The sequence below is a fragment of the Echinops telfairi genome, unplaced genomic scaffold (assembly GCF_000313985.2).
Source record: "Echinops telfairi isolate 266 unplaced genomic scaffold, ASM31398v2 ScPeMD7_1;HRSCAF=3_0, whole genome shotgun sequence".
Taxonomy (NCBI): domain Eukaryota; kingdom Metazoa; phylum Chordata; class Mammalia; order Afrosoricida; family Tenrecidae; genus Echinops; species Echinops telfairi.
The window spans coordinates 83,995,486-84,008,325 of NW_022103896.1; the positions used below are offsets into that span (position 1 = coordinate 83,995,486).

A 12,840-nucleotide genomic window follows, 5' to 3' on the forward strand; every position below is an offset into this window, starting at 1 on the left:
TCAGTCAGATGTATCCACCTTTCTGCATGAAACTATGCTTCTTGATTAATTTTCTGTGACCCGGTTTTCTCATTGTAATCTCAGTGACTGTACTCCCATAGGAAGTGCCATCCTTGTCTTGTTTGTGACTCTCTCTCTCCCCCACTACCACCTAATAATGTCAGGGCATGATGCCCAGGGGTGGTCTCAGGCAGTTGAACCAAACTCTTACTTTCTCCTTATATTCCCAAAGGACAATATGCCCCTTAAAACAACAGAAAAGTGCCGAATGGCCCAATCTTGCTTTTTGAGATTTTGAGAGATCCTGTAGCATGCTTTTTCCAAAACACAAAACCCATTGCTGTCAGATCTGACTCAAAATAAGGCAAGAGGGCAGAGGAGAGCTGCCCCATCGGGTTTCCAAGGCGGTCATCTTTATAAAAGTCCACTGTGCCAGCTTTCTCACATGGAATAGTGGGTGGGGTCTAACCACCCTCCTTCCAGTTAGCAATTGAGTGCTTAATTGCTGTGCCACCAGCGGTCTTTGGATAACCCCTGTTCTTTGAAGTCTCTCTTCTTCGTGTCCACCTCCACCTTAGACTTAGATTAAGATCCCCTCGTAGGTCTTCCTGTTCATGCATCCTATACTATAATAACTGTCCTTGAAAATGCACCAAACATATTAGTATTAAAAATATTACTAAATACACTTGTGCATTAAATTCTTAGCTCCATATGAACAAGGACAATGAGCTAATAATTTTAAGCCTGATACTAGCTTGGCGCTAACTTGTCATGTACAGTTAATAACTGCTTGCTGATCAGAAAATGAACAAAAACCTCCCAAGGTCAGCCTAGCTAACATGGTTCATTTTGCTACCTGCATTTTAGAGATATTTGTCAGCTCGTTACTAAGATGCCAAGAACTTACTAAGATTTTTTTTTTCTCAGCAGAGAGGTGCTGGCTGTGTGTTGGGTGGAGGAGAGACAGGGAGGCATCGCCCTTCTGTGCGCAGAGGCTCTCCACACCAACTATGGAGGTGGATAAGGCTCTAATCAAACACGTAGTCTGAGTAATCACTGCTCTACATCGCAAAGCAACTGTGGGCAAGACCTAGGCCATTCTTATTTGGGGGAAACTTGAAAAGACTGGCACAAAGTAAGAGTGAGTGCCACGGGCAGTTTATGAATCTGAAGCAGCCACTCTCCGGATTTGGTGCTGTTAACAATTGTTTATCTTTGAAGACGCAGGCAGTGGTTCACTGAAGACCTGGTCTTGCACAGCGCGCTGGTCCCACTGCTTCAGGCCGGATAGTACTTCCTTCCTGACCCCGGCTTCCTGCTTTGCCTTATCGCTCAGAAAACTCCACACTGCACTGGAATGCGTTTGCGCTCCATAAATGGACATCTCTTGCTTTTCGCGTTTACAAACAACTGTCATCTCCAAAACACTTTCTTTATTCCCAGACTTACCCTTTCTATAGTAGGGGAGGATTAATAAAATGCCAAAAGGAAAGGGAAAATGAAAAGAAAGAAAAAGTACCTTCCATCTCCATTCCTCAGTTTCATTTGGAATTTTCATCTTTAGTTTTATGAGCCAAGGAAACAAATCCTAAACGTGACATCCATATAGCACTCTTTGCCATTGAGTGGATGGTCACTCACAGTAACCCTACTGAGCAGAGTAGCTGCGCCTTCACGTTTCTGAGATTAGACACGGCAAAGGAGCACACCGCTGCATCTTTCTACCTTGGAGAAGTTGGTGGGTTTGAACCACCAGCTTTACTGTGTCCAGTCCAACGCTTAGCCCACCATACCATGAGTACACCTTAGTCTGTATGTGCTGGAGAGGTGGAGAGAGCCTGCAGTGTTTATAGCAGCTTTGGGAATGGCTTCCCAAGTCCATTGAATTACATTTTGTTAATTGCCTTCATTTTATTTTATCTCTACCTTTAAGAAGGAAAGTGGACCAATGGGTTATGACAACTGTTATGTGAACAAATAAGCTTTTATTCGTGATGTTTCTCTTGAAAAATTTAAGTATTTTAGTGATGAGTCACTTTGTGTTTCTTATCATCTTTGGATGGTGGGACCAGGGAGCTCCCTCTGTGCTACTTTCTTTATCATATAACAAATTTCAAGGTGAATTTTAGATAATCCCCACACTGAAAATTTATCATCAGAGTGCTAATTCCATCCAAGATACAATCAAACTCAAATTCAAACTCACTGCTGTGAAGTCGATTCCAACTTAGAATGACTGGATAGGACAGGGTAGGCTGCCTCTGTGGGTTTCTGAGTTTGTAGCTCTTGATGGGAGACGAAAGTCTGGTCTTTCTCCCGCAGAGCAGCTGATGGGCTCAAACTGCTGACCTTGTGGTCAACAGTCCAATGTGTAACCCCTATGCCAATAACAGGGTTCATACAAAAATTTAAGTTTAATGATCTCAGCTAGTTAAAATTCAAGAAGATGGTGCAACAGAAAACTTCTCATAGAAGTGAAACCTGAACGGCCCTATGCTTTGCAATGCATTGATTCAAAGCTACCCTGAAAAGAATGGAGACTTCAGGTGGGGGCTCATCTGAAGAATTCAAGAGATTAATAAAGGGAAAAAGTAGCCTAACGTAGGTTCCTGGGAGGGTCTCGGCTTTAAAAATTTCAATTCCTTTTCATGAGCTCATCAACCTTCTTATGATCTTTTACCCAAGTGAGGGAATTTCCTCAGCTGTGATTAAAGAGTGGGCGGGCCTGTGTGCTCAGAAGTCAGGACACTCGGCATTGGAAACATGAGCATTCTTGGAGACATTTCCTATTTTTTTCCAGAGGAATTCCCCCTTGGAAAATGATTCCCATGATGGAAGGCAGGGAGTGGAAGACACATTTGAAATGTATTCCTTTTTTAAATTTTTAAACGAGAAGAGGCTTTCCTAGGCCACCCTCCACCCCCCACCTTTGCCATAGAAACTACTAAAGTAAGAGTCAGGAAAAACAGTTTGAAGCCTCCTTTTTAAGATGAATTAATTAAACAAGTGAAGATTACTCAAAAACACACACAGCTTTAGTAGAACACAATCCATCTGCCTTAACATTTCCAAATGAACATTACTTTAATCGTGCAGAAAGCCTACGTAACCTACTGCTGAGTGTCCTAGATTTTTATCTGTTCTAAAAGAATGAGGCAGCTTCAGTTATGTGAGCCTGAACTGTTCTGTGCGCTGTGATGAAGGAGTGGAACATGACAGAAAAGAACTGCTCCCTCGCGGAAGGTTGAACTGTGGGTCTAGCTTTCTCTGGGGAGATACTATTTTAAGGTGAACTCAGACAAAAGAGAGGAAGTCTACAGGAGGTGGGGGGATGCAGGAATCGGGGGTGGAGACGGGAGCAGAGAGAATGGCAGCAGAGAGACTGGACAGCACAAAACCACAGTCGCTTCCAAGCACAGGTACCCGTGAGGTGATGTCAGTGTGGGTGGGAAGGCTGTCTCCTGTGAGACCTCATGACTGCATGAGAGTTTGGTATTTTTAAGAGGTCACTGAAGCCAGAGATGTTGGCTGAAGAATGGCCTGAAGAGGAAGAAAGATGTCAATGGACAGGCTAAGTCTGAGGGTATTGTGCTACTCAGGAAAGAGATATGACGGAGCGAACAAGGATGTCGTTTTGAAGAAGCGAAGGGCACAGATTCAGATATACTTCAAAATCAGCAGCTATTGGTGGTGATGTTGTTAGGTGGCATGGAGTTGGTTCCAACTCATAGTGATTGTATGCATGACAGAAGGACCCATAGCCTGGTCTGTGCCATCCTCACAATTGTTCTTCTGTTTTAGCCCATTGATGATGCTACTGGGTCAACCCATCTTGTCTGAGGTCTTCCTCTTTTTTGCTGTAGATACCGATCTCTCCTGGCAAAGTCATGTCTAAAGTCCATGAGCTCAAGCCTTGCCATCTTGCTTATAAGGAGCATTCTGACTCTACTTCTAAGACAGGTTTGTTTGTTCTTTTGGTAGTCCATGGTACTTCACCATATTTCATATGCATAGATTCTTCTTCAGTCTTCCTTATTCAATGTCCAACTTTCACATTCAGATGAGGTGATGGAAAATACCACGACTTGTGTCTGGCTCACCTATGTCCTCAAAGTACCATCCTTGATTTTCAACACTTTCAAGAGCTATTACATTTACCCAGTGTAATGCAGGATTTTATCTCTTAACTGCTGCTTCCATGAACATTGACAGTGAATTCAAGCAAGATGAAATCCTTGACAACTTAATTATTTTCTACATTAGCCATGATGTTACCTATGGTATGTCCATCATACGTCCAGTTGTGAGGATTTGGGTTTTATTTACATTGAGTTATAATCCATACTGAAGGCTACAATCATTGATCTTCATCAGCAAGTGCTTCAAGTCCTCCTCACTTTCAGTAAGCAAGGTTTATGGCATCTGCATATTGCAGGTTGTTGATACACATTCCCCTAGTGCCGATGCTGCATTCTTGTCCATACTCGTACAATACAGCTTCTCTGATTATTTTCTCAGTATATAGATTGCATAAGCATGGCAAGAGGATTCAACCTTACTGCACACATTTCTTGATTTTAAACCATGCAGTAGTCCCTTGTTCTGTTCACACAACTGCCTCTTGATCCATGTACAGGTTCCATATGAGCACAATGCAGTGGTCTGGGATTCCCATTCTTCTCAAGTCTATCCATAGTATGTCATGGTCCACACAGTTGAATTCCTTAACATAATCAATAAAACACAAGTAAATATCTTTCTGGTATCCTCTGCTTTATTGGTGTTGGAGATGGTTACTATGTGATGGATCTGGAGGTGACTAAGAGAAAGGAGCAGCAAGAGTGACTTCAGTTTCTGTCAGAAGCAGCCAGTAGGTCAGAGTAATAATTTTAGAGATGAGGAAGACTAAAGAGTACTCAGTTTGGAAATCAAATGCCCATTAAATACTAGGAGACATGCCCAATAGCAAGTGTTAATTTAGGGAGGGAAACCATGAAGAACTTTCTAGAATGAATTTTAAAAATATGTTTGGAGTGTGATAGAAAATAACTTACGACAGCCACTCTCAGGGGTCATGTTAATCATTTAATAAATCTAATTGCCTATAGCTGGGAAGGAATGAACATGTTTTATCCTCTCAAAAAGATGATGGAGGCAAGAGTATATTTTAACCAAGCTATGTAAGAATGCCATAGTCTCCAGTATTGGACTGAGAATTTGTACAAGTAAAGAAATACTAACAACAACAACAACAACGATGGACCAGAACTGAAGAGATTACAGCATAAAGATTAAGAACAGGAGTTCAAGAATTAGCTGAAAATGAGTCTAAACCACTCCTTAGCTGCATGTTGTTGGGCTAGTTAGTTAGCCTCTCTAAATCTACAGTTTTTCCTAAGCTACATCATCTGTAAAACAACACTGGTAGCTTAGTACCTTTATGAAAATTAAATTAGACATTGCATGTGTGTAGTTACATAATTTTATGTCAACCTGAAGCTATGTCAAAGTGTAGGGATGATATCCTTGTGGGCTTGGCCTTCTCATTCGGAGGGCACAGGGAACTCCCCCCTCTCTCTTTGCCTTCACCTTTCCTGCTTGCTGACCCTGAGAGCTGCGGGGGCCCTGAGACGTCTCCACCGTCTGTGCAGTCATGTGACTTTGCACACACCAGCCTGCGATCTTCCTGCACTCTTCGTCATTGCATGCAGCCGCATGAGTCTGAAGAGGGACTTGTGGACTAGTATCAGATGTATGGACTTGAGTTGGACTGGGCTGGGATATTTTCTTGATAAAACATTACTTCTTTTTTTAAATAATTACTTCTTGATATAAAGCTCTTTCTTACACTTATGAGTATCACTAGATTAGTTTCTCTAGGCCACCCAGTGTCTAACACAGACATAAAGGACTTTGCTTAGTAAATGCCAGTTGTTTTTTAATCATTATTCTAATAACTGTCGAGGATACAATATACTTCTAAACAGCAGGCTGAGAAAGCTAGAGAGAGGATGGGTAGGTAATTTAGCACAGGTGGTGAGAGGAGGAAGTCATATAGAGGGTAACTAAACACCTTACACTGAAGCAGTAGCTAGGAAATAGTGACTTTTCACCCCTTGCCATTTTATAGAATTAAATGCATAATATGACTGGAATAAATTAGAATAACACCCTTAAATATTTTGCATGTATATCACCTACATAATCAATGACTTCTGAAGTATCACTTTTATAGCTTTAAAGGGCTAGCACACTTTAATAAGAGCAGATGGCAAATTTCCTGGGTCATTCTTCCGGGGGTAGTGGAGGAATATAAGGCAAAAAAAATAGTGCTGAGATCATCCCCAGAGAAGAACTTACCTTGAATTCTAACTTTGTTTCTTGGTTAGCTGTGTGACCTTAGGGAAATGGCTAAACCTCTCTAAACTTCTTTTGTCATTTATAAAAAGGGGATGATAAAATCTCATTGGTGGGGTTTTGTGAAACTGTAAAGTGCTTAGTAATACCATGGGTTCATCCTAAGCTATCAGTTGATGGTAGCCATTATTAATTGTAGTCATCTTTAATTTTCTTCTCTTTTCTATTTGTACCATACGAGTTTCTATTGGGTGAAAGGATAAAGAAAAAAAACACTACTGAACACAGGCCATCAAAGGACCCATGGAATCTTTGAGAAATCAGGGATATCCTTCTTGCTATTTAGGCTACTTCCTAAAATAACTTTTGACCATCTATAAACCTCCTTGATAAAAGTTACAGATGGAAACTGCGAATGAGCTTGGTTTGTTTGTAACCAGTATATGAATGCTTGCTTTCTTGGCTTTCTTCAGTGTTTTAACTGACTTGCTTAAAAAGACCAAAAAGTGTATTGACACCTAATTCATGTATGATACACTTAAATGCTTTGAATATATTTAAAAGTATACAATAACCACCACAATCAATATTGGAATACTTTCTTTATTTTTATACTCATTATTACTAGCTCCATATTGACCCCAACCTCCGCTGCCATCACCCTGAGATACTATTCTATCAGTAATTATCTCTAGATTTCCCTTTCCTGGATTATATCAAGAAAATGACACAAAACTATCTCCAACAAAAAAAAACCTCAATCCAAAAGAAAGTAGAAAATAATGAAAACTAGAAAAAATTTCCCCCAAAGGGAAAATAAACGATGAGATGCTAAGATTTAATCTAGCTGTACCTGATGTGATTCAGTTTCTGATGTGCCCGAGGGCAAGCTGTTCACATCCCAGGTCAATGATCCCAGAGAATTCAATGGAGGCTTAATCCCCATGGAGACCCAAGATCCTTTAAAAAATTTTTTAAAAAACTTTGAACAGTTTTGTTATCTTCTAAGTCACATATACAATTCAATGGTACGTACCCTTACATAACCCTAAAAAAACTATCAATCCAGTTACCATCACTATAGATTTACCTATGCTTGATTTCATATAAAGAAAGACACGCAAAACCTCCCCCAACCCCAATAATAACAAAATAAAGCAGAGAAAAATCTCAATGGAAAAAAATCAGAAAATAATTAAAAATAGAACAGATTTTAAATGTATCAAAAGGATTATTTTATATCCCTTTTGACCCATTTTAACTTGTTCTAGTTTTTAATATTTTCTACTTGCTTTTTGATTGATTTTTTTCTCTATTTTACTTTGTTATTGTTGTTAGTCTTTGCTTTGCGTGTCTTTTCTGTATATGAAATCAAGAATAGGTAAATCTATAGAGACAATAACTGGATTAATAGTTTGGGGGGGCATAGATGGAGAGGTTGTGGGAAAAGGGGAGCAATAGTAATGAGTACAAGAACAAAAAAAGTATTCTAAAATCGATTGTGATGATTGTATAACTCTTCTTGATATGATTGAACTATGATTGAATTGTACGATATGTGCATTATGTGCCAATAAAACTGTTTAAAATTAAGTGGACTAAAAGGGAAAGCAAAGGACAGGCATTAATTTTAACCTAACTTCATCTGCATTTGTCCACATTCCAGTGCACTCTGACCGATAGGCAGGCCAGTCACATCCCTGGTAAATGATCATAGGGGAGTCACCAGAGGCTTAACCCATGTGAGGACCCTGCAAGTGGATTTTGGGCTTTCATTGTCATCCATCACCTTCTGCAAGTTGAGTACTCAGAATTTAATCTCTAATTTGTTCCCTACTCTGGTCTTGGATTTTACTATTTATAATGCTCAGATCACACAGGCTGGTGTGCTTCTTTTGTGTGGATTTAGCTGACCTCTCTCTTAGATGCTGCTTCTTTTAAAGCAACCCTTTTAGACCTCAAAGCGATTCTTCCTGATAGTCGGACACCATTTGGGTTTTTCATTACATTTTCCTATAGCAAACTATTTCTTTATGAGGCAGGAATCCAGTAGGATCATCTCATAAGAACTAATTATTCTTGGATTAAGACTACTATTAAGTGAGACCTCAAAAATACATTCATATATCTATGGTTTATATATGTCTTTTGTACACTTTAGAGACATCAATATCTTTTTAGGGAGCATTATAAACCACCCCCTTGGGACATTTGTTAATTCTATTGATGATGTTGTTTTTGGTGGGCACCATCGAGTTAGTTCCAAGTCATAGATATTCTATATACCACAGAATGAAACATTGCCACCCTCAAATTGTTTTTATGTTTGAGCCCATTAGTGTAGCCACTGTGTCAATCCATTTTGTCACAGGTTTTCTCTTTTTTGACGCCCCTCCACTTTATCAAACTTGATATACTTCAGGGACTGGTCTATCCTTGTGTGTTAGTTGGGGTAGACTAGCGAAACAAGTCCATGGACACTCATATGTGTGTAAGAAAGAGCTTTATATATAACGCGATTTACTACTGAGAAAACATCCCAGCCCAGTGCAGATCAAGTCCTTAAGTTCGATATTAGCCCATATGTCCGATAAAAATCTATAAATTCCTCTTCAGACTCATGAAAGATAGGCAATGACACCAAATGCAGGAAGATCACAGGACAGTGGGTGGAAAGTCTTGTGGATCCAGTGGCAGTGGAAGCTTCTCAGTGCTGGCAGGGGTCTCCACGTGGCTCCTTCAGCTCAAGGGCTCTAGTGTAGTTCCATGTGTCTTTTCCACAGGAATGTTTTGGAGGGAGTGTGTGTGTGTGCTGCTTTCAGCGAGCTATTTATTTCCCGAGCACCTCCAAATGAGGTCATCAAGCTGCAACCTTATTGACAGGCTAAACTTCACCCCTTCACTCTTAAATCTCAAATTGACAACAGATTATGTAATTACCACAACTGGCAACATGCCCAAAGTACAAGAGATGATGTCTGACCATCCTTGACTCAAAGGAGCATTCTGGCTGTCCTTTGTCCAAGACAGATTTGTTTGTTCTTTTGGCAGTCCATGGTACTTTCACTGTTCTTGGCCAGCACCATAACTCACATGCATGGATTCTCCTTATAGAATCATTAATTTAACCAATGGTACAGAATGTAAATTACTGTTGATAAAGGGAAAGTATACAAGTATAGAAGGGCTTTTTAAACTAAATTATATGGATTTTTGATTTGCTAGATTAAAAAATGTAAGCAACTGGTCACTATTCAAACAATGAGGGTTGGAGATAGAGAAAAATTTTCTATAACACTTGTTCACAAAGCAGAACTATACCTGCCGGACTGACATGTCATCAGAAAGCAAAGGGTATGAAAATAGCAAATATAAGGTAATTTTGAGTCGCCAATTATTGAGTACCCTCTAAGTAAGGCATTTGAGCCAAACGCAAGTAATGTTGGGAGAGTAGTCATCTACTTCTTCTCATACCCAGGTATATTTCAACTCCTTTTAAGTTGGTTACAAGTGTGTCCAGTTTGGTTAGTAGGGTTTCCAAATTGGCTCTTTCTGGTGTCACCTATGAAGGCTGTTGGATGCATCTCAAAAGGACAACATCCAAAGTCCTGGTTATCTATAGCGTGCAGCATGGGTCAGCAAAGGCTGGATAGAAACTAGGTCAACCTGCACACTGGGGCTAAACACAAAGGGAGGGCAACAGAGCAGCAAGGGGAACAAAGCAACGATGTCCCCAAGGAATCCCGAACATAGACTTCAGACTCTGAGGGCAAGGCTTGGCACCGCGTCAGATTCAATCAGCAAACATAAATAATGGTCAGCAGACAGACTTGGAACTATTTATAGGCCATTCCCCCTGCCTCCCTTTTTTTTCATGTCTATCTATATAAGATAGGCAGGATAAAGAATCTTGAAGAGAAAACAATGGGACCTATGGTTCCAGAGTTACAAGGTTGGCACAATTAACTAACTACCTCAGGGAGATAGTGGATGGTGTAAGATATGAAAACAATAAAAAGTTATAATTTATCAAGGGTTCATTAGGGGGGGTAGGGAGGGAAAAAAGAGCTGATACCAAAGGATCAAGTAGAAAGAAAATGTTTTGAAAATGATGCTAGCAACATATGTACAAATGTGCTTGATATAATTGATGTATGCATTGTTATAAGAGCTGTAAGAGCCCCCAGTAAAATGACTTTTTTAAAAAAAGAAAGAAATATAAGAAACTAGGTCAAAAATGCCCAATTAGGAGCCCAATATTGGTTTTGTCCCACCTCCCCTGGCCTCCCAACCCCCGTAGAGTCTATATAAGTAATATTAAGTGTTTTTTCTCAATGACAAGTTATCCCATCTGGTCTAACCATCAGCCAAAATAACACCACTTTCTCAGAAACAGAGATGTAACCCTCCTCATTTAGACTTGACATTCCATTAATGTTCACTGCGCACCCTTAGAGACATTTCTGTTGAATGGGTGACCATGCAACAAATGCTATACGGCAGAAACTGATTGGCCTTCTCCCTTTCCCTCACAACATGAGAACGTGACCCCAGTTGAGGTGAGGCTTTCTGATGAAGGGTTTGCTAAGAGGTGAGAAAGGTGGGGTGAGATAGGAATCATGAGCACTGGCAGGCACACCACCTCCTTGTTTAGGAGAAAGGAATAGAAGATTATACGACCTGAGCACAGATTCTTGCCTTTGTCTTGGTGCTTATCTGTATGATAGTGCTCTCCTACAAGAGCTGTTCCTTTGTGATTGACTCACTTCACTCAGCATCGTGGTTTCCAGGGGCATCCGTGTCACAGAATGTTTGGTGGTTTCAGCCGGTTTGTTTGGTTTTGTTCTTTTAAGGGCTATGTAGTATTCTATCGTGTGTATGCCGTAGATTTTCTTTTAACCATTCTTCTACTGAGGATTATTGGGCCTGTTTCCAGATTCTTGCTACTGTGAACTGCGTTGAGATGAATAATTCACTTGTTTTTAACGGATGACCACCGTCATGAGGTTTCCCACTGCCCCTAACAGCGGATACGCTACAGTTCATTTTCTTTTGCTCAACTCTCGCAGCTTGACCTTTTGCAATTCTTTCTTTCCTAATGTCTTCACTGTGCCTGGATTTTTACAGAAGAGAATAGAGGAACCCAAGGGGAAATTTGGCACAATTTGGATCCTGATGGAGTGTCGGATTATGGGGACAGTAAAGGCCAAGGTGAAACATCAGGGAAATAGCTGATGTATTTGAGGTCACAAAGAGATCAGCCAGTGGAGATGTTTGTTCTGGACATGGATGCCACGTGCATTGAAGCTAATGAAAGTCTCCTGGGACTCACATTTATTGTGTGTGAACATTTTCACAGAGACGAGAACGCAATGAGGACAGAGGACAGTGGCACCACTGGGGGACAGACAGTGCCAGCACTCGCCAGAGTAATGGAGGAAGGCGCTTGCATGACATCATCTCCAAGACGGTTATCAAACCAGAATCTTGTGTTCCATGTGGAATGCAGATAAAATTTGGGCAAGTTCTCCCTGATGTGTCAAGACTGTGGAGTGATCTCTCATCCACTGTCCCCTTCCCTGCATTCCTATCCTTATTGGAACACCTGTCAAGATTAGAGAGGGAATGCTGGCAGATTTTGTGTCCCAGATTTCTCCAACGATCCCTTCCATTGTTGTCCACTGCGTAAATGAGAGTGAGCAGGGAGCAGGTCTGTATAGGATCTCAGGCTGTGACCGGACAGTTAAAGAGCTGAATGAGAAATTCCTGTGGGTGAGAACCATACCCCCTCCTCAACCAAGTGGGTGACATCCATGCCATCTGCAGCCTCCTGAAAGACTTCCCTTTGAAGCCTCAAAGAACCCCTCCTGATCTTTGAGCTACATATGACCTTTACAGAAGGAAGCAGCAGGAATCACAGATGAGGACAACAGCATAGCTGCCATGTACCAGGCTGTGAGTGAGCTTCCCCAAGCCAACAGGGACACATGAGCTCTCCTCATGATTCCCTTGCAGAGAGTCGCTCTGAGCCCAACCACTGAAATGGATGTTGCTCATCTGGCTAATCCAATAATAGTTGCCAATACTGTGCCCAACCCAGACCCAGTGACAATGTTACAGGATATCAAGCGTCAACCCAAAGTGGTAGAGTGTCTGCTTGCACTGCCACTGGAATGTTGGAGTTGGTTCATAGTGGTAGAGCAAGAGGACATCAACCCCAACATGTCATTGAGAGCTCAAATGCCTTCTCGACCCCACAGACACCAGACCTGAAAGTGAGTTTCCTGGGGCCTGTGACCACTCCTGGGCACCAACTCCTCAGGACTCCTCCTTCTAGCTTCTTGTCACAGAGCCCCAGCCCCAGCCTAACCAAGAACAATCCCAGATTTGGGGGCAAAAGCAAGTCTGCCACCCACCTTAGACAACAAGGCAACTTCTTTGCTTCTCCAATGCTTAAGTGAAGTCATGCCCACCTGCTAC

The 12,840-nt window shown here is 41.2% G+C and overlaps 1 pseudogene; it reads left to right on the forward strand.

Annotated features, from left to right (window-relative positions):
• The first annotated feature begins 9,694 nt into the window (after window positions 1–9,694).
• On the forward strand, window positions 9,695–12,821 carry LOC101640225 (annotated as a pseudogene).
• Window positions 12,822–12,840: the final 19 nt, after the last annotated feature.